General features: G+C 35.2%; 1 protein-coding gene across 2 annotated transcripts in view; it reads right to left on the bottom strand.

Annotated features, from left to right (window-relative positions):
- Nucleotides 1-22,586, bottom strand: part of LOC117315776 (atrial natriuretic peptide receptor 1-like) — a 349,153-nt gene that overhangs the window by 144,248 nt on the left and 182,319 nt on the right. The window contains exon 1 of one of the 2 annotated variants that reach the window (XM_033870135.1): nt 13,815-14,622. The exons of the other annotated variant lie outside the window; for it this stretch is intronic. The gene's annotated coding sequence lies outside the window, so the exon portion shown is untranslated. Of the gene's footprint in view, nt 1-13,814; nt 14,623-22,586 lie in introns of those variants that run through there. 2 annotated transcript variants of the gene reach the window in all.

The raw sequence follows: 22,586 nt of genomic DNA, 5'->3' as shown, positions 1-22,586 counted from the left end.
GGCTTATTACACGTATACCTTTCATGACATACCTGTATTTTACATTAATGTTACATGTATTAAAAATCTATATTTTGTGACTAAAAACTGATTCAGGTGTAAAATGCTTACCTTTATTACATACCTATATATTTTTACCTGTGACTGTCATTAGATACAGGTGAATGCTTACCTGTGGGATAACAATACGGACGTGATATTGTATAGAACAATACTCCTGTCTATTTGGATGTTACCCTGAACATATCCATGGTTTCTCGGAATAATTCGCGATGCTACTTTAATAAATCACCTCACAGCAGCCTGTGTATTTTGATGTAATCTAGCTTCTCACTCCACAACAGCCCGTATGTATTGTGATGTGATCTGACTTTTATAATTCGGAACACTGTCAAATCTAAAATCCGGTTTTCACGTCATGTCGTATCAACCAGAAGATAAATTTTGTAATATATCGGTATTAACACACATCTTTATCCTCAAGTGATGAAATGCACAGACTACCGCGCACAGGAATAGATCAATCCAAACTATTCACAAAAATTAAAGGGATGAATCCAATGTTTGACATGAAGATATCGGATGTGAAATGTCCGTGACAGCACGTTATCATTGGTTGTCATAGAGAAAACTCCCCTGTCATCCATCCTGATATTGTCATCACACATACGATATCTGCCTCTGACGTCGACATTACTTCACGATGTATCTATGTGATACTGCTGTATCACTGCCTTAGGTACAAATCTGTGACTCTGAAGAAATTTCTATGTATTTTTTACTGAATATAGCATCTTCATGTGTCTCTTTGAGTCATTGTTTATATAGTATTACACGACGGATTTTCCGCAATCGAAGCTCAAAAACTATTGAATGAACTCTAGTATGTTTTCCTCTGTTATATTTGGTTTAGAGAGTATCCGTTCTGTCGTTTACTGTTTTGAGAGTATTAACAACGACTGCAGAAGTCCTGTAGCATACCTACACAGAACTTATACCTCCCATCACACGACATTCGTGCCGGCATTGTGAGGAACGAGGCTTCATTGGGCAGATATAAGGCACAGTTCGTTTTCTGGCTGTCAGCGAGCACGAACGTTCAGCAATCTGATGTCACTGTGGTAACATCTTGTTCACCGCCCGAAACAAATATTTATTTAGAATTAAACCTAGGCATGTTTGTAATCATTTATATCAGAATTACATACTAGACATACAAATATGATTGTAATTTGGATTTATTTAACAATTAATGAATTTAGAATTAAGATAACAAAGCTCAGTTGAGTTGCAATGTGTCTCAGAACTGACGACTCGGGGCAAATCCTTACAGCTGATTTCACTCCGTATGGTTTACTGTGTATAGGCAGTTCAGGTTACTGTTAAGGAAAGTTATTTAAATATTTTTGCTGTATAATCCAATATTTAGTTGTATGCTGAGTCTGATCGCGTTAAGCCACTTTGATGCGCTACACTAGGCCGTAACTCACACTTGTCATCAAACGGGTTCTTTATTGACCATCAGCACGCCAATTCAAATTTAAATTTTTATTCTTTTATATTTTATTTGAATCTATTTCCCGTTATATGGTTTTAAATGCCACATTCTTAACTTTACAAAATAACTCTTCAGTTCAATGTTGTATACAAATTAATCTCATAATGCTGTGAATGAGACATCGCGATGTTTACAATAAACAACGTTTGTGCCGAGGCCGGAAATGTCTGAACAACTTAACACATTATAAAAATATATTTTCAGAAAATTTATCACCACGATGCTTTGCAATTAGCTGAGGGATGTTATACTGGAATACATTTTTAAATCCTACTGACTTGCTGTTCTGTTGATGATTTTGCATTATTTGGTTAATAGTATGTATATAATTGTCGTTAATAGATAATATATTTACATTTGCTCCGAATTTTCCCCATTGACACAATGTCATGAGGCAGTTGCTACCATCAAGACAACTATACTTCAGCAATCTGACCCCAGAAATTATAAATTCTTTTTAATAACTGTAAATCAGGTTTGAAGTCAGATGTGAACAGCAGCGCCTTAGAATACGTTTCTGATCGTATTAACGATTTACTGATCAATCATTTATAGAAATAATTCGTGCAGGAGCGAGAAATAGAAACGCCTGCTGTATCTCAACACATGTCGTGAGATGCATTAATGGTGTGACTACCAGCAGGGTCAGTTTGGTATATCAGAGGCGTTCGCTAAGGTGACATTATAGTCTTTGAATAAGCACAGTTGTATTTCACGGCATGTCGTGAGATGCACTTATGACGACCCCCCTGAAGGATCGTGTTGGTTTGTCAGAAGATGGTATTTTGATATGTGAGTTTTGGAAGACGACGACCTCTCTTGAGTCATCCATTCGACCTACCCATCCCCCATGTAGAATTGGTGAGGCTGTTTCATTCCCTATTTTATGTTAGAGCCCGATCTCAATTGCGACGATTTACGAGCGATTACATGATCGGAATTAATCTCATTTCATTCAGAGTGAACATTGATACACCAAACTCCTCCCTTGTCAATAGTTGGATCGTTGTCATTTTCTAAATATTGACATTTATAAAGTTATGTGAATAAATGGCCCATTGCACATCCCCGTCCAGATTTTAACTTCGACCTACTTTCAGCTTTAGCTGTCGCCTCCTAAATCTCAATAGGCACTTAATATCAAAGACGAGTCCAACTATCAGTTTAATTCATTGTTGGTCTTTGATATTAAGTGCCTATCAGTTTAATTCATTGTTGGCTCTGACATATCTAGCTCTAAAATTGTTCGGGGATGTGTTGATATATTTTATGTCTTTTGTACAAATAGTGTGATTTGTTATTATAACTTGATGGAGATATAGTTACTCTTCCTCACATGGCTTGGTCTGTTGCTGAGACGTTTGAACACCCATCAGGCGCACTCTACATATATTACAAATGTATAATCGGTCAACGGTTATTTATAGAAGTACTGTTATTAATCTTCGGTGATTTGGATCAGTTTTGTTTGATTAACGACTGACCACTTTATATGATTAATGATCATACATAAACGAATATATATTATTATCGCTGTCACGTGACTCACTCTAACGCCTAATTGGTTATTATACAAATGTAACCCCACAAAGTCCACTGTCAGGACAGAGAAGGAGGACCAGCATGTTACTGAAAGTTATCCACGAGTAAAACATTACAGTCACGTGATGTCCCTGTCCTTGTAAAATAAGGCTCAAACGATTACGTGGTAGTCGGTGTCTTATCCACACGATGCACTGAATGGGGTAAGACCGAAAGGGGTTCTCAGAATAGACTGTTTGGTGCATAACTATAATTATTTTCTATGATTTTTTTTATTTTCTCTACTTTACCTGACTTTAAAAGTTAAAATGATACAATGGTCATGGAATTGGTGAGCCATACCGTTATATTTCTCTTTAAATTTTGTTACCTTTGTAATCCTTTAAAAAAAATACATCGTAAACCTTTTTACAACAAAAAAAATCTTTAATATGAACTGCCGCAAGCTATGTATTCAGAATCCAAAATAACATTGTTTTTTTTTCAAAATTCAGTTAAATTAACCGACCAGCACGTATACTACAGCTGTGTGCGATAGATACTATTCAAAAAGAAGCATTTTAAACGACTATTATAATTCATTTATAGCAGAACAATTCATTCGATATCCAAATTGATTGTTTTACCAATATTTACAAGGATTACCCTATAACTATTTATTGACATTTTATCGGCGATCTACTTGATAAGGAGCTCCATCAGAGAATTGTACTTCAAGATCCAAACATCAATTTTCATCAAGCCCTGATTAATTACCCAATAATGATACCCCCTTTTGTACAGATCCCAGGCGTGAACTGACGACAGCAGGGTAACAATTACCGTCAGCGGTGTTACCACACAGCGCCCTCTGGTGTTACTTCAATTATCACCTTTTATTGACCTCCGACACTTGGTCCTGTAATGTATATCGAACATTCCATAATAAGACCTATCGATACTGACCTATATTGTTTCAACTATAAAGGTACCATTTATTTCTGCCTTCCACACCCCATGCTGGTTAGTAAATACTCCTGGGAGACATACTCATGGGAGACAGAGTCCCAAAGAGTTCTGCTGTTACCCTGCTTAGATCCTTGCCTCAATAATTAATATATCTAAAATCGACAATGATAGTATAATGAAGTAGATGTACCTAGAATCCCATAATATTGTATTTATTTAGTATCAATTTTTATCCCGTCTTCTTATATTTTCAACGATTTTGGTCTTCACCATCACATACGTAAATCTGTATGATGTCCCTAACATCACCGACGAGTCGTAAAAAGTTGAAACAGCTGTATAATGTCCTTAACATCACTGACGGGTCCTAAAATGTCGAAACAACTATTTGATGTCCCTCACATTAATGTGGAGTCCTTGACGGACGAAACAGCTGTATGATGTCCCTAACATCACCGACGAGTCCTAAAAGGTCGAAACAGCTCTATGATGTACCTCAAATCACGGACAAGTCCAAGAAAGAATAAATAACTGTATGATGTCCCTCGCATCCATGCCAAGTCCAAGAAGGTCGAAACAACCGTCTGATGTCCCTTACATCGCTTCTAAGTTCTAGAAACAGTTATATAATACTGTTTTACCTTCTAAGCTATAATTCGGCTTAGACTGTCTAACATCAACAAAAAATACCTAAATTAAAAATCGTAATTCAAACTCCAAAATTGATAAAACGCAAAAGTACACGGAGAATAAGACCAGGTGTTCGGGAGAGAAAGCGTCTGCTGCCTCACTGACGTCACCCGTCCGTATAAATCTCGGTCATACTTCACTAAACTATACTTAATGATGACTGTCTGTTACCGCAAAGGAGATTTTGAAAAGATGATTAAAGGTTTTTTGGTTGTTTTTTTTTACTTTAAATAGTTTGAAGCATTTTTCGGTAAATGCGAGACTATAAAATTGTTTATATCTTTATTTTGGTAAATCGATTCGTATAGAGATTTGTATTCTCATTTCTTTTTCCAAATAAACAAGATGACAACCCTTGCAGTAATATACATGAAAATTTTAAAAGTAGCAATGTTAAAGAATATCGGAGATGCAAACTCCACACGTCAAGATTAATAGACTACACAAAGAGAATATTTGATAGAAACACGCACGAAGCACAGACATCAAACTATTGTTTTACCGTGATCTCTTACATAGCGGCTAATATTGACGATCCAGAGTAGTAGTATCAGGTATAGAGAGACAGGGGCTGCATAGCGTCACACGGTACACCAACCCATAACATGTAATGAATGGGAACAGGGGAGACAACCAATAACATGTAATGAATGGGAACAGGGGAGATAACCCATAACATGTTATGTAATGGAAGATGGGACAGGGGAGACAACCAATAACATGTTATGTAATGAATGGGAACAGGGGAGACAACCCATACCATGTAATGTAATGAAAGATGGGACAGGGGAGACAACCAATAACATGTTATGTAATGAAAGAATGGGAACAGGGGAGACAACCAATAACATGTAATGTAATGAAAGAATGGGAACAGGGGAGACAACCAATAACATGTAATGTAATGAAAGAATGGGAACAGGGGAGACAACCCATAACATGTAATGTAATGAAAGAATGGGAACAGGGGAGACAACCAATAACATGTAATATAATGTAGGAATGGGAACAGGGGAGACAACCAATAACATGTAATGTAATGAAAGAATGGGAACAGGGGAGACAACCCATAACATGTAATGTAATGAAAGATTGGGAACAGGGGAGACAACCCATAACATGTAATGTAATGAAAGAATGGGAACAGGGGAGACAACCCATAACATGTAATATAATGTAGGAATGGGAACAGGGGAGACAACCAATAACATGTAATATAATGTAGGAATGGGAACAGGGTAGACAACCAATAACATGTAATGTAATGTAGGAATGGGAACAGGGGAGACCACCCATAACATGTAATGTAATGAAAGATTGGGAACAGGGGAGACAACCCATAACATGTAATGTAATGTAGGAATGGGAACAGGGGAGACAACCCATAACATGTAATATAATGTAGGAATGGGAACAGGGGAGACAACCAATAACATGTAATATAATGTAGGAATGGGAACAGGGGAGACAACCCATAACATGTAATGTAATGAAAGAATGGGAACAGGGGAGACAACCCATAACATGTAATGTAATGAAAGATTGGGAACAGGGGAGACAACCCATAACATGTAATGTAATGAAAGAATGGGAACAGGGGAGACAACCAATAACATGTAATGTAATGTAGGAATGGGAACAGGGGAGACAACCAATAACATGTAATATAATGTAGGAATGGGAACAGGGTAGACAACCAATAACATGTAATGTAATGTAGGAATGGGAACAGGGTAGACAACCAATAACATGTAATATAATGTAGGAATGGGAACAGGGGAGACAACCAATAACATGTAATGTAATGTAGGAATGGGAACAGGGGAGACAACCCATAACATGTAATATAATGTAGGAATGGGAACAGGGTAGACAACCAATAACATGTAATGTAATGTAGGAATGGGAACAGGGGAGACCACCCATAACATGTAATGTAATGAAAGATTGGGAACAGGGGAGACAACCCATAACATGTAATGTAATGTAGGAATGGGAACAGGGGAGACAACCCATAACATGTAATATAATGTAGGAATGGGAACAGGGGAGACAACCAATAACATGTAATATAATGTAGGAATGGGAACAGGGGAGACAACCAATAACATGTAATATAATGTAGGAATGGGAACAGGGTAGACAACCAATAACATGTAATATAATGTAGGAATGGGAACAGGGGAGACAACCCATAACATGTAATATAATGTAGGAATGGGAACAGGGTAGACAACCAATAACATGTAATGTAATGTAGGAATGGGAACAGGGGAGACAACCAATAACATGTAATATAATGTAGGAATGGGAACAGGGTAGACAACCAATAACATGTAATGTAATGTAGGAATGGGAACAGGGTAGACAACCAATAACATGTAATATAATGTAGGAATGGGAACAGGGGAGACCACCCATAACATGTAATGTAATGTAGGAATGGGAACAGGGGAGACAACCCATAACATGTAATGTAGGAATGGGAACAGGGGAGACCACCCATAACATGTAATGTAATGTAGGAATGGGAACAGGGTAGACAACCAATAACATGTAATATAATGTAGGAATGGGAACAGGGGAGACCACCCATAACATGTAATGTAATGAAAGATTGGGAACAGGGGAGACAACCCATAACATGTAATGTAATGTAGGAATGGGAACAGGGGAGACAACCCATAACATGTAATATAATGTAGGAATGGGAACAGGGGAGACCACCCATAACATGTAATGTAATGAAAGATTGGGAACAGGGGAGACAACCCATAACATGTAATGTAATGTAGGAATGGGAACAGGGGAGACAACCCATAACATGTAATGTAATGAAAGATTGGGAACTGGAGAGACAAGGTTGCTATAGAAATGCACAATATATCACACCATCGAATGAACGTTTGTACAGTAGCGCTATACGTACAACAGAGAGCGACACGATTTACCACCACAGACCATGCTCGACAGATTCAGTATGTATGGATAATTTATAATACAGTGCTACAGAGTCAAATGCCATTTTATACGTCAATAAAATATGTTTAAACAAAACAACATCAGCGGATCAAACAAAGTGCATGTGCCAGGTCAAAACGCAGACTGAATGTACCATAGTGTCAATACATGGGACAGTATTTATATAACACGATACAGTCACGTATAGGTCATTAGTCAATCAAACCGTGGTATGAGGGAATGTTTAATCCACTCTGATTTGGTCAGTGTAGGGACACAAATACAGGTGTCATACAGGAGGTAAACATAGTTAGCCGCCAGACATCAACATACTGAGGCTTCCGAATGTTTAATCCTTCTAATCAACACATAAAACTGAGGCTTCCGATTGTTTAATCCTTCTAATCAACACATAAAACTGAGGCTTCCGAACGTTTAATCCTTCTAATCAACACATCAAACACGCCAAAATAAATATGAAAACGAATTCTATTTTGTGTTAACAATAGTTAGATAAAGAAAAGCACCTTATGGCAAATATACAACAATACACTGAATAAGAACAGGTGTTGATGAAGGTTATAAAAATACAAAGGTATGATGATTTTGTTTACCATTGTACATTTATTTAGCTTTTATCAAATGGTGTTAGATATACAAAATGTACCATATCCTTATGTCTGCCATTGCAAGTTTAAATCCACCCATCGAACTGTTATCATTTTGCATTTCATTCCCTAATTTTCAATATAATAAAAAAAAATACCTAATAGGTATTCGATTCAAACTAGATTCTATAGCGGAAGTTGTTCGTGGTCGTACTGTCAGCTGTAGTACAAACTTAGAAAGAACTATTAAAGAAAACTACACACTTCTCTCTCAGGACAGACACTCTCACAATGTACATCCTGATCATTTTGTAAGACAATACAAAAGAGCTAGAAAGGGAAAAAAACTATTTTTAAGACCACGAACATGACCCGAAGGCAAATTGATTTAAAGATCAAGCTAAACAGAAACTAGAAGACAACTATCCATCTTGAGCCACGGTCAACAAAAAACAATAGATAATACCGACGAGGACAGAGATATCTAGATTTAGGCTGGGAACCTTGAAAAAGTATGACTGCACACAACTGTTCCGTGATATAGGTACAATGTAATGAATCGATGGCAACAATTCAGAAAATCGTTACATTTACATAGTAGATATGAACATCATATCAAATCAATTTTCCTTTCATATGATTTTTTTTGAAACGAGGCTTCGAGGTCAAATTCAAGCAGACGTTGCCATTTTAGAAACTAATTTTTTTCGACTCACAGCAGCATTCATCCATTTCGTGGCCTTCTGTATAACTTTCATACGAACAAGAATCATTTTTTTCGGTTGAAAATTGTTTGACTTCAAACAGACGTTACTAAATATCGACAGCATTTCAATATTTTCATTGTTGTTTACATAATCATTGTCTACGTAGTTTGTCTTAATAGCTTATCTTATGTAGCTGAACATGACAGAGAACGATTATTCGATTCCATTTCCTGTATAAATAATGCCTTAAGCTTAGATTTTGTACAAGTAGATGATTTAAGCAGTGTATGTAACATGAAAAAGTATCAAAGAGAAATAAACATGGGTCAGGTTTACATTAAACTGCAGAAGAGGCGTTTTAACGTTACATTCAGCCGGAGAAATTAGTCAGAGAAGCCGGGAAATATCGGGAAAGGGAGAGTGAAAGATTACATCAAGTTGACAATGCTGACAACATTCGCGTTTCAGACGCAATTGTATATCTATATGCATATTTCGAAGCCGGACAAATTCAGGAAATTTGTCATGCTAAAATCCGATTTATCAATGGCGGCAGCCTGATTTCACCACCTGTTTACTCATGAATACGCTAGGCTATGTAGTTCCGATGTATTCATGCGCGATTAGCCTGCTCTCTGTAGTGGTTGTTTTTAAGTGTAAATGTGTTTGGTAATGTCAACAAGACCTCGATATAATCAATTAACTAATGTGTTTTTATGCATGACCGTGCAAATCCAATGAACATTAAATAAATGCCCATTAAGTGTTGGAATGTAATTATTTTTACTGGGTTTAATTATTTATGTCTAGTATTGTCGATAAAGGGAACGAGATTTGAGATTTTTTTTAAAAATATAATAAAACAAACAAAAAATAGCCGAGGTCACTAAGTTACCTTTGTTATCTAATGTATTGTACAAGCTGTAGTCGGCGTGTGGTCTGGGTCTGTGAATTGGGGATGTTGCATGCATAGACAATGATTTCCGACAATTTATGTCTGCCATACGCTTAACACAACGTTAAACTAATTCACTGGAAATCAGAGTCTTTGATGATATGAATGTTTTCCTGTGTCTCTCGGGTATTTTTTTTTTTTTTTTCTAGTTTCTGTGTATTTGTGACAAAAGCGAGCTACGGTACAAACATCGACATTAAAAAAAGATATTGGTTGATGTATAATAATACACTTGTTGTATGTAATCATATCAATCAACTAAAACATGTAACACACATCGCCGCATTTGTTAAAACTACTACAAAGGGGCTTTCTTCATTAGTTTACAATTTTACAGTTTTTTCCAGCAATCTTAGGTAAAACTGTCGTTTTGCAGGCAAAACAAACTACAACTATGTATGCTATCTATTATGATTATTGTCAAAATCTCGCGGTTTTAATTCATCGTGGAGAAAACGTTAGAGTTAAAAACTCCGGATTTTTTTCTTATGTAAGTTTTGTATAGGCTAAGCAAGAACTGATTATAAGGTGGCGTGTAGCACGCCACCTAGCGTACACAGATAGCTAAGGTTATCTCCCTTGACTACACTTCAACTGTACAATCTTAACGTGAAATCCTTCTTTTTTTCAAATAGACAAAGTAGATACCTCGGTATATGTATAAGGAATCGGAGACAAACAACTGGTCACCAATCTATTGTCTGCCATACGCTTAACACGATGTTAAACTAAGTCACTGGAAATTATAGAACAGTCTTTGATATGAATGATTTTTTTTGTCTCTCGGGAATTTTGTTCGCTAGTTTCTGTGTATTTTTTACAAAAGCGACCAAGAAAGACGCCATTATAGTTTACAAGCAGGTAGTCAAATTATCATGTATAAGGAAATAGGAGGAAATTATTCAGCAGCATTCCCATAGACATCCACTCTCACAATCTAGAATTATTACTCGTTCAGGTTGTCACCAACTCAGCAAGTACATACAGGTAGATGAGTCACATAGGAAATAGAGAGAAAGGATGACAAATCTATATTTATATATAAAGGCGGTCCACCAAACAGCTTAACATGAATAAACGCAACCGCATCAGCATACACACAGTCACAGACATGAACAGTCAGGAGTACAAGGAACAAGATTAAACCATTTATAATATTATATTGTAGTTACTCTGAGCTATCATCGAATCTAGGTATAATAAAGATACAAATGAAGTTACGATCTCAACTATGACAAGCCATGGATCTTCTGTACACCAAATAATTCGCAATATGTACAAAATATATTTATATTTGCTGATATTAACGTCAGAAAACAAGACTGTAATGACGTCACAATAGCATATTAAATACATATTACATGTGACGATTTATATCATTTTCTTGTCTGCATCATAGTCAATTAGAGATCAAAAGATTTGTCGATCAAAAGACGTTTCGAATCTCTTCATCACATTAAAAAACATATCGAGAAAAAATATTCAGTAGACCTGTTAAGTGCGACATGTTTAAAAACTTAACTTTGATTGCCAGATTTTAACATACTGTACTTCTGGTGTGTGACATTTCTTCATCATGTACTCGATAGTATCGCATGTCTCATCATGCACTAACCATCTCACAACATCCCGCTCTTTGATTTGGAGACAGGACACCTCAGTATGCCGTTAATCAACGCTCAGTGTGGCAAGTGTCGCCAAATCGTCATACGACAGTAAAACCCATGCATATTGCATGGCTTAATTAAGGTAATGTTTTCGTTGGTATGAATTTTAAAACCGCTATCGTTAAATGTCTGTAGCTTAAGAAAGCATTCCTTTGGAAAGGTTTTAACAATTGCTGATAGAAATTTTATGCAATAGCATGATCGGGATAAGATTTGTCCATAGTTCAAAATCTCCGCTACAGCTAATGTCATAGCAATCCATCTGTCTATGGAGAAACCATAAAGAGTTACACGAGAAAGGGAGATAATCCTCTAGTTCTGTTATATTGTCATTCATTATATATGATGTACATTGTATATCCGAGGTCTCGTGAGATGCATGCGCATCGATATTTATGCAACTTGGTCCATAAATAAGGCAGTGAGCTGTACAAATGACACAAATAGAGACTATCTGTTTACTATGATATTAGTGCAGATAGATGTAAAGTAGAAATCGAATATCAAACTACATAATACAGCTTTTTGACCGCCTAGGTCTCGTCAGTGATGTGACGGACATATTACAGCTGTTTTGTCCTTCTAGGACTCGTCAATAATGTTACGGACATCATACATCTGTTTCGTCCTTCTAGGTCTCGTCAGTAATGTTAGGGACATCATATATCTGTTTCGTCCTTCTAGGTCTCGTCAGTAATGTTAGGGACATCATACAGCTTCGTCCGTTTAGGACTCGTCAGTGATGTGAGTGACATCATATATCTGTTTCGTCATTCTAGAACTCGTCAGTGATGTTACAGACACCATACAGTTTCGTCCGTTTAGGACTCGTCAGTGATGTTAGTGACATCATATATCTGTTTCGTCATTCTAGAACTCGTCAGTGATGTTACAGACACCATACAGTTTCGTCCGTTTAGGACTCGTCAGTGATGTCAGGTGACCAAAGTGTAGAAATCCAGAAGAACACAATAGACTCAATAAAAGAATACCCCTGATGCTTCGGGTGAGCCCACATTAGTTGCCTCTCATGCCCTATCGTAGAATTTGTCGATGCTATATATTTCCCATCCTACACTACACACTACACTACACTACACATCCAAATAATTCTCCCCATGTTCATATCATTTTTAAAAAGTTTGAAATCATGTTAATTGTTATCTTATCACCATAGCTCACACTTAAATGTATATTTAAATGATATTGCAATTAAAGGGTCGCGCTGGTTGATTTATTACATCAAGCAGGCACCTTTTCGAGTAGTCACGGATCAGGTTTCCGTTGACATGTTTAAGAAAATCTTAATATTAAACACGTGTACGTAATGCTGCTACTTTCGTTTTGGTCAAGTAGGCGTCATTTATCAAAATAGCAACCATGACATGACCTTTGTTGATTGATATCGGTCTGGCCTGATGGTTTACATTATATATAGTGTCTGATAGCATTAAATTCTTATATTATCAGGAAAACAAATTTGTGCTTAAGATTTTTTCTAATAAATAAATAATTAAAAACATCACAATTAATGTGTTTTTGTGTTATGCGGTTTAATTGTAACGATTTTAACAAATTTAAAATGCCACGTGTAAAGCCCATTACCAACGCACGTAGTGTCGGGTGTCAATTTAATTGATAAACTTTTTAATTAAACATCACCGTAGCTGCTTATTTCCTACTGTTTTTTTCTGGCTGTTTTGGTACAACAGAATGTTTAATTTATGTGATTACATGCTAAACAAAACGACCTTTGTTATCGAAAATGAAATAAGTTATTTTGTGAATTTAAATTGATATTTAAAATAATGTAAATATTTTCATTGGAGGCATTTGATTTATTTAACCTATAAAAAACCACTTTGGGATTTTAATCTGTAATGTAGGGTGTGTTTTAAAACGCACCTAAAATTTTCTTTTAAATACACTAGTTTTTTAAGTGCAGTTTTGGTCCAATCTAGAATTCAGATCATTCATATGTACTTTTAACTAGTTCAAATATTTCTTATTTCTTAAAAAATGAAATATTTATGAAATCTTAATATTTAAAAACATTTATAGTTGATTAAAATTTGAATTGAAATTTACTCCCGACAAATGATAAACTAGTTACATATAACTTAAAGTTCCCTATTTCTTGGTATAGATAACTATTTAAATAAGAAAGATTAATACTACCGTTTGTCGTCGTGGATTTTCCAATGGATCACATCCGGAGATTTTTCCGGAGATTATTTTGTATTCATAATCCGTAGATAACTTATTTTTCCATTTGTAATCTTAAGCACATCCTTTGCATGTAAAGCTGGCGTCACTAATGGAGAAGGAAAAAGACATATGGAATACCACCTTGAGTACGAGAAAGATCCAAATCACATAGTACTTGACAACAATTCATTCGCTTCACATTACTTGCTTCACAACACAATAATGATCGTGAGATCGTAATCTGTCCCTGTTATGAGGATTCTAATGTTTATGGCTGATCTATAGTTTATTTCAGAAATCGATATTTTAGATCGATATCAAGTCGTACTGAAGTTATGCACCGTATCAAGGTATATACACCGCTGTGTATGTCACAATACTCTCCAACCACACTGACGAATCCTATAGGTCCTCGCTCCCGAGCTGTCGATGACAGCGCGCGGTCTTCACGCGCATTAATTCACCAGCGGCATTACACACGTACATTACACGATACTAACATAGTAATTGATGACTTGCTAATTCACACGTTAAGACTCCACTGTGTAACAAGAGTTACATCCCTTGGATTAAAAGGTCACCCGACATATCAAAGCGGTATGTTGTTTATTTCGCCCTGTTAACAGTACCGAGATTTTGTACGAGGTACGGTCGACATTCCTTTTAATTCGGTCAATTTGAAGTTAAATACCAATCCAGATGTAAAACTAACTTGTATATAATATGGATCCGGTACTACATCACTGTGCGCTCAGTTAAAGCTGGGCCGTACATAATGAAAGAAATTATAGTCAAGAGCAACGCTTGTGAGTGCGCTATTTTTCTCCTGAAACTGATAGTCTAGTATCGCTATATAAACTACACACTTGACGGATTAGTATCTAAATATACCCCGGTTTCGTTAAAGATATCATCTGTAAATATATATGTTTACATATATAGGATATGCAATATATCCTTTGTATATGATTGTTATATTTAAAAATATATTTACGCCGTTCTAATAATATCCTCATGCGAGGTGGTCATAAAATTGTGTCACTTACAACACAACTTCGTCGAATACAAATTTGAAATACGTCCAAAAAATGTGTACAATTTCAGATTGGAACTACGTACATTGTAAATGTTTTGACGTATTTTCAAAATAGGTATTAGGAAATGGCATACTGACATTACAAGACCACTATCACTTGCAATGCGATATTATGGGATGTATAAATCCACGCAGTATTCACTTGTAATGCGATATTATGGGATGTATAAATCCACGCAGTATTCACTTGTAATGCGATATTATGGGATGTATAAATCCACGCAGTTTCACTTGTAATGCGATATTATGGGATGTATAAATCCACGCAGTATTCACTTGTAATGCGATATTATGGGATGTATAAATCCACACTGTATTCACTTGTAATGCGATATTATGGGATGTATAAATCCACACTGTATTCACTTGTACTGTGATATTATGGGATGTATAAATCCACGCATTATTCACTTGAATCACGGAATCACCTCCTTTGATAAATAATTAGAACACTTTTCCTCATAAACCTTCCGAATGTTGTTGATACTGATCCTCCTACCACCAGGGACACATTGTTTTCACTGTCCTCCACAAACATTAATATTTACATCTGATAACAGTCACGTGATCAGTCCTGCTCGAACAGTGTAAATCAGAGTTCTGGTGATCAACCTGTTGATGTACAGGGATACTAACACTTAATCACGATTTACACGTGTAATGAGGCTCCAGCTGGTTACATGTTATAAGGCCTATTCTATGTTAAAGCTAGTTTATTTTTCATACAATACACGATGTTCTACCTGGTTATGTTAAAGCTAGTTTATTTTTCATACAATACACGATGTTCTACTCAGTTATGTGTAGCCTTCATTGTAAAATCAAATGTTTATTATTTAGCATTGTAATCCAGAATATGAAACTATTTCTATATACCAAACATGGCTGTCGTAATGCTGTTTTAGGACACAAACTGTCGTGGTCAGAAGCGGTCAGAAATGGTCAGTAGCGGTCAGAAATGGTCAGTAGCAACATCCCGCTGATCAATGTAATTATAACACTGTCGATCTCGTCACCACTACCACTGGGATTTACATAGGCATACCTGTTATTATATATACACTGGTCTGTAATTTCGCCTTTATGTATACGTCAATTTAAGGAATATTTATCTTTAGAAAAAATATACATTTTAACGAGTCTCTTTTTACAGGGTAGCCCTAATATACATGCCAATTTATGAATTATTTTAGTAAAGTGGTTAAATAAAATATATGCAAGTAAAAAAATTATTTCTATTGATGCGTAAGTGATATTCAAAAATCTAGACAAGGCTACTTTAACTCGTCAGGTAAACATTTAAAGCTGTGAGGTTTATGACCATTCGTACTATTTGTAAATTCACCAAATGATATGTGTACATTATTGTCTAAGGACATTAACTCCATGAATTGATTAAGGTAACATGACTAGACGGGAGTTGTAGTATCTAACACATCATATATTATATTACTTTATGCAAACACGCTATTTCGTTCGATAAAATCCACAAAAAATCCCATTTTCGTGAAAAGAATGCTTATAAATTATTTGCATATATTAACTGAGTTGCCTTATATACATGTACTATTAAATGATGAATCTAACATGCAAACTCACGTTGCTGTATTTAACTTATTTTACCCACATTAGACCGTTTATAAGCTTTGACTGTAACTAGGAATTCATCAAATGACCTTGATAATATGTATTCACGGCCTTTTAACGTACATCTCTATGAAGTATATTTATTAAACGACTCCTCGTGTAAGTTAAAGGAGGATTGGTATTCAGTCAGGAATTGTGGTTTGTTCCGGCCACGTGACTAAATAAGGGCTAAAAATAGCCTTGTTGTTGATATTAGATATTGGTAGAGTAATTGGATGATGAAACAGGATAATAATGAAATGAACATTTGGGACGGACGTTTCACCAATATCGACACAAGAAAATACGTTATTTTGTAAAAACAATACCAGGGAAGTTTTAATTATCCTTAATGCAATAGCAGGTTCATTAATCCACTAATGATAGTCACATGTGACTGTTAATCTTGGTAGATTTCCAGTATAACAATATGAAATACATGTAATTACTGTAGTATTAGGTTGTAATTAAATGGCACAAATAGCACATATTAGGATAATGAATTACAATAAATACACTATTTAGGTTGTAATTAGATTGCATAAACAGCACATATTAGGATAATGAATTGCAATAAACACACTTTATAACATGTGCGGCTTTACAGTTTTAAAGGCACATATATGTGTGTATCAATTATGATTTATATTAAACAATGGTCCCTATAGACAGGTGATAATTATGTGCAGATCGTAATCAATGAATCGTCTTTAAAATATGAATCTATTGGATCCTTGCCTATAATGATTATGAACTATCAATAAGTTTCAATTAACAAAGAAAAGAAATCTAATAGATAAGAATGATTTAATTTATCCACAAGTTATAACGAATGATTAATTAAGATAAAACTAGTGTTTACGAAAATGAGTTTATAAAATTACTAGATTAAAATGTTAATGCTATCTTTGTATGGTTTCTAAGCCAGATCGTAGTGAATTGGGGAAACCAGGGGAGATGATTAGATACGTACAGGCTATTATCATTTACTATTGTCTAGGTTCGTTGTATGCTGTATTTGTTTTACAGTATGTCAGAAGGGAGCATTTCACAGGTTACAATAACGTATGACAAATTTCTTGGTTCCTTTATGAACAAAAAAACATATTTCAACTTTAAAAACAGGAATGTCTGACAATAACGTACAGAACAATGGTGCTGTTAGTAGCTATAGCAAAGCTGTTTGAACCATAAAGATGGTTCAGAAGACTGTAATGATGTAATGATTGAGATACGTAACAATAAAATACTAATAGCGGATATCAATTTATTTAACTACCAGATACTAATATTTATAATGCTCTGGACGTATTACAATAATGGGACAATTTAGCCTGATTCAATCATGCTTGACCATGACTTCAGGAATAATGGTGAAAGCTGATATGATACAGAGACACATGCAGATAATACGTCATATACACAGTATACCACTACCCTGTAATGTATGGATCGTTAACTGACATTAACAAAACAAAAACATTGGATACATAGAAAGCTTATATCATATCCCTAAAGCAGCTATGTAACAATAATATGTTTGTACTGATCTAGCAATGTGACACTTATATGATGTTTATATGATACTTCCTCAGAGATATATGATACTGTTACAATAAACAATAGAAACATCCCGATCAATATCCATATTTAGTCAGAACAACATCGAGTTTAGTTTAAGGAGCGTAGTCATAACAACGACTTAGTGAGTATGATATATACCTAGTTAAACAACTAACACCTGTGAGAAAACACCCCTTGTACGATTAGGGGTATTGGAAAGTACATGTAACTATATATATTCATTTTATGTACACTATGTTACTGCTGAATCGTGACTTTTGTCTGTGTCTAGCTAAGTTGTTGATGTTTAAATTCGTACATGCATGCAATCAACTCCATGGGTACATTGAAGATAAATTATAGGATGCGTCGATTAAATATTCAATGAATGTTGTTTAATTGCCAGACAAATCAACACATGAAACAAAGACATTAATAAATCGATTTTGTATCATTCATATCACCGTTCTTCTTAAAGGTGAGTTATTTTCCTATAAAACTGCACTGATCTTTAAGTTGTACATCCGACGAAAAACGTATTTACAATATGTATCATTGTAATCATTTTTCATGTTTAAAATAAACTAACGCCGTTTAGTATATTCAACCATGTTTCTCTTCGCTGAATTATGTTTTATACTGGCACGTAAACGTCCTTTGTGCATGCTAATATCATCTAGATATCATCAAATGCTTGTCGGGCAATTTTACAAAAATGTGCACTAGAACATATTTCATATAGATATATCAGAAAGGATCCCTACGGAGCAAATTGGATGATTGGATTGGGTGAACGTAACCAAATTCATAGTTGATGCTAAGCCAGAATTTAATACATAACATTGAAAATGATGAAGTTTTCAATGAGAACGAAAAATCATATAGAATATCTTGCAAATAGTTTAAAATTAAATAGCGTAAACTCGACAGTTTGGCCCGTATCACCTATAAAATAAAATAAAACATCAAATGTGAGCACCAATTGACGTTGTCTTTTTAAAACATTTTTTGGAGCATTTGCCACTAAATTATTTTTCAAGATGATTCTCCCAGATATTTTTAATAAATAATTCCATGTCTTCAAAGGTTGCACTGACGTAATCGATCTACTATTTGTGCCTGGGCCTCTTGTGTTTTCGTTTTAATGGATTGTTTGGGCCAAATTGCTACGCTTAAGTAAATATATATATTTATTAATGGTTGTTATCGGGTTAACATACTTAGACGAGATCTTTTGGGGATTGAAATGTCTTATGTGAAAGTGAATGTCAACTGTAATCAAGGCTTATCGTCCTGACGTGCGTGCTGATATAGAGAGTAGAAATGCAACATAAAACGGTGATAAAAGTGAAAAAAATATACATGTACATGTATAATATTTTTATCGTTTTGAACCAATCAGAATTGAGAAGTTGCCTGTTGAGAGCTTAACAATTATCGGGGGTGCGATATAAATCATAAAAAATACACCCGAAGGTCAGATGCCAAATCTGACAATGTGTAATTATATTACAGTACTTCTGAACCAATCAAATTAAGTTAGATAGTTTCTGCAAGCAAAATTACAATGGCGAATGTGATAAGATCAACGACCATGCCCTAATGGAGAAATTAAAAAGTCATTTTTCTAACTAAGATAGGAAATTACTTAATTTTGGTAATTAGGTCTGTTGGAAAACAGTTTTGAAATTGTTCATCTGTAAATGGCATCGCCTTTATAATCATTCGATCAGGGTTTCTAACATAAGTTTCTTTCGAAAATTAAGATTAATGTTTATTTTTGTGTTAACAATTTCAACATAGAGAGAGGTTTTGAAGACAACTAGTGTTAATTACAGTGTGTGTTCCTGTCTCTAATGCCAAAAACGATTTTCTACCGTCAATTCAACAACTTTAAACAAATTGTTGGACAGCATCTTAAATTTGTTTTTTCCGTATTGTATCCTCAATCACCGGAAATTGCATTGGCTTTATTGTACAGGGACATGAACAACACATGAACATATTAGCATACACACACATGCGCGCGCATGTGTGCGAGACAACTATGAGCATTAACTGGGTGCTATTTGTACATTGAATCTGCCGTGCTCGTATTCTGTCGATTTGCGTATAATAATAAGCACTATCAGTATCCAAAATGGGGACGGGGGTTATCTCATAAGTATATATATGGTTGTGATGATCCTATATAAATAGCACCAAGGTGTACCATTTTATCAAGCAATTATGCACTGATATAAATACATGAAGTTTTGTCAGCAAAAAAAAAAGAAAATAATATGTGTTTAACTGTAAAAATCAAATAAGTGTTATCATCCGCTTATATTTATTGGTTGTAATGCAAAATAGTGATACGATTTGTCATGTTTAGCATAGTAAGTTTTAAAATAAGTAAACCGGAAGTTGAATTGTGGGGAAATGTTACTCAATTAGGCTTTGACAGCCACGGTCTTGTAATATTAACAATAAATATATATGTAACTAAGAATTAATCTATGTATATTTAGACAAGTTGCTGAAGATGTGAGATGCTGGGATCAATTCAGTCCCACCACAATCATACATTGTCGAGTTCCGTTTCAATCGATAACCGGATTTGTTTGATGGACATTGAACCGATCTGTATCTTAACATCAATTGTCATCTAACGATATTAATCAGTTTGTTTCATGGCTATACCAGTTTAACTGCCATTCCAATTAGTACATAAAAGGAAGTGTCAATTAAGACTCGGGTAACATTAAAGGAAGAACATGTAGATCTGAGGTAACAAGGGACTATCATTATTTACAATTATTGTTGTCGCCAGTTTTGATCGTCAGAGTGTTAACGACGTTGTAATGTTATCAACAAATTGTTTTTTTTACGCCAAACCTGAAAGCAAAACAAAATGCAAGATTTGAATCGGTCGTTAGAAAACCTTTCCCAGGGTACAATACACATCCGGGGCATTATATTTATATATAGAAACAGCGTGTAGACAAGTAAGTGTTATTACATGTTCTGCCGGCAAAATGTTCATAATCCTAAACCTACAACGAGCTATACAGAGACAATGAGAGATACTATCTTAAGGACATTTTATATGATTATCTAAAACTTGATTAGGTGAAATACGGCGTCCTAAAACAGTTCGTATGTTTATCATTAAAATCTGCACAAAATTATCATTCCTGTCGCACACTCGAAAATAGGTTAAAACCCCAACGATTCCCTACAGTTTAACTGATCAAGTTTGCTATTAGAATCCATATTAATTAAACTACTGAATTTCAATTTTGCATTTTGTTTCTTTTCAGATTAAAAACTAAATTCGTTATAAATAATGCAACGGTGTTTTGGTATAAAATGTGATGCTTAGACGTTCACGGTACTTAACGTTTAAAAATCTTGTTTACAATTAATCTTGCCAGAATTTCGTTTTATTCATGTGTTTAATGCTTTAAATCAGCCACTTAATTTATTGGGTGTCAAACACAGCAAAAAGTCACATTAACGGTTGATTATAGATTAAACATTAGTCTGTTATACGCGTGTATGTAACCTCAGAATTATCTGTAAATATCGGTTAATATCCCTCCTCGAAACACGGCTAAAACGCTGCCACAGATTGGTTTATAACGACATCGGCTCCATAGAAGACAGATTATGATTGGTTGATCGCTAATTTTCCGTTATACATGTAATGATGGGCTGGATACATCGTATAAATCAATTACATTACGTCAACACGTCGCTCATGAACCAATCATCACGTGAGCACGTGAGTGTAAATCTCCAGGTAAATGTAGTTATAAATCTTATCACTAGGTCTTTCTTATAGATTTAAATTTTCCAATTTTCTAAAGTGATGGCGTGACTAAAGGCATTCACAAACAGTTGCTGAAATTCACTTCAGTCCAGCAATCTCGCCATCAGAACGTATCCTGATGATTACTGACGTTATTTAGACGGTTACCTGTTAACGTCGCAGGCGAGAATTCAATCACTTAGATGAAGGATCAGACCAACAGCGATGACGTTGAGAATCCAATGACCATTTCTTACCGGAAGTTACGTAATTAACGTATCGCAAATGTCCAAAACTACAACACAGACACGTGTGATTGTCTCTTGTTCAAGGTCCTTGTCTGACACTTTCTAATTACACAAACAAGAAGTCAGACCAAGAATAACATTCTAGGTGACGGTAATGACATCTTCGTCGCTGAGTTTGTAATCACTGTCCAAAATTCGATGGAATGAGCATCTAAAATGAGTGGTAATAGCGACTAGTGTTGAGGAAGTCAGACACTCGGGGGATGTATTGGCCACATATGCCTACATAACCGTTCAGGCTTCAAAAGCACCACACAAAATTAGTTTGTAACACGATTAGAGTAGCTTGCTATACAACTTTATACCACGCGAACTGATTTAAAAGTACGGCGACCTCAAACTGCCATACTAGATTA

The sequence above is a fragment of the Pecten maximus genome, chromosome 17 (genome assembly GCF_902652985.1).
Source record: "Pecten maximus chromosome 17, xPecMax1.1, whole genome shotgun sequence".
Classification (NCBI taxonomy): domain Eukaryota; kingdom Metazoa; phylum Mollusca; class Bivalvia; order Pectinida; family Pectinidae; genus Pecten; species Pecten maximus.
The sequence above is the reverse complement of the archived record's forward strand: the minus strand, read 5'-3'. Positions and strand labels throughout refer to the sequence as shown.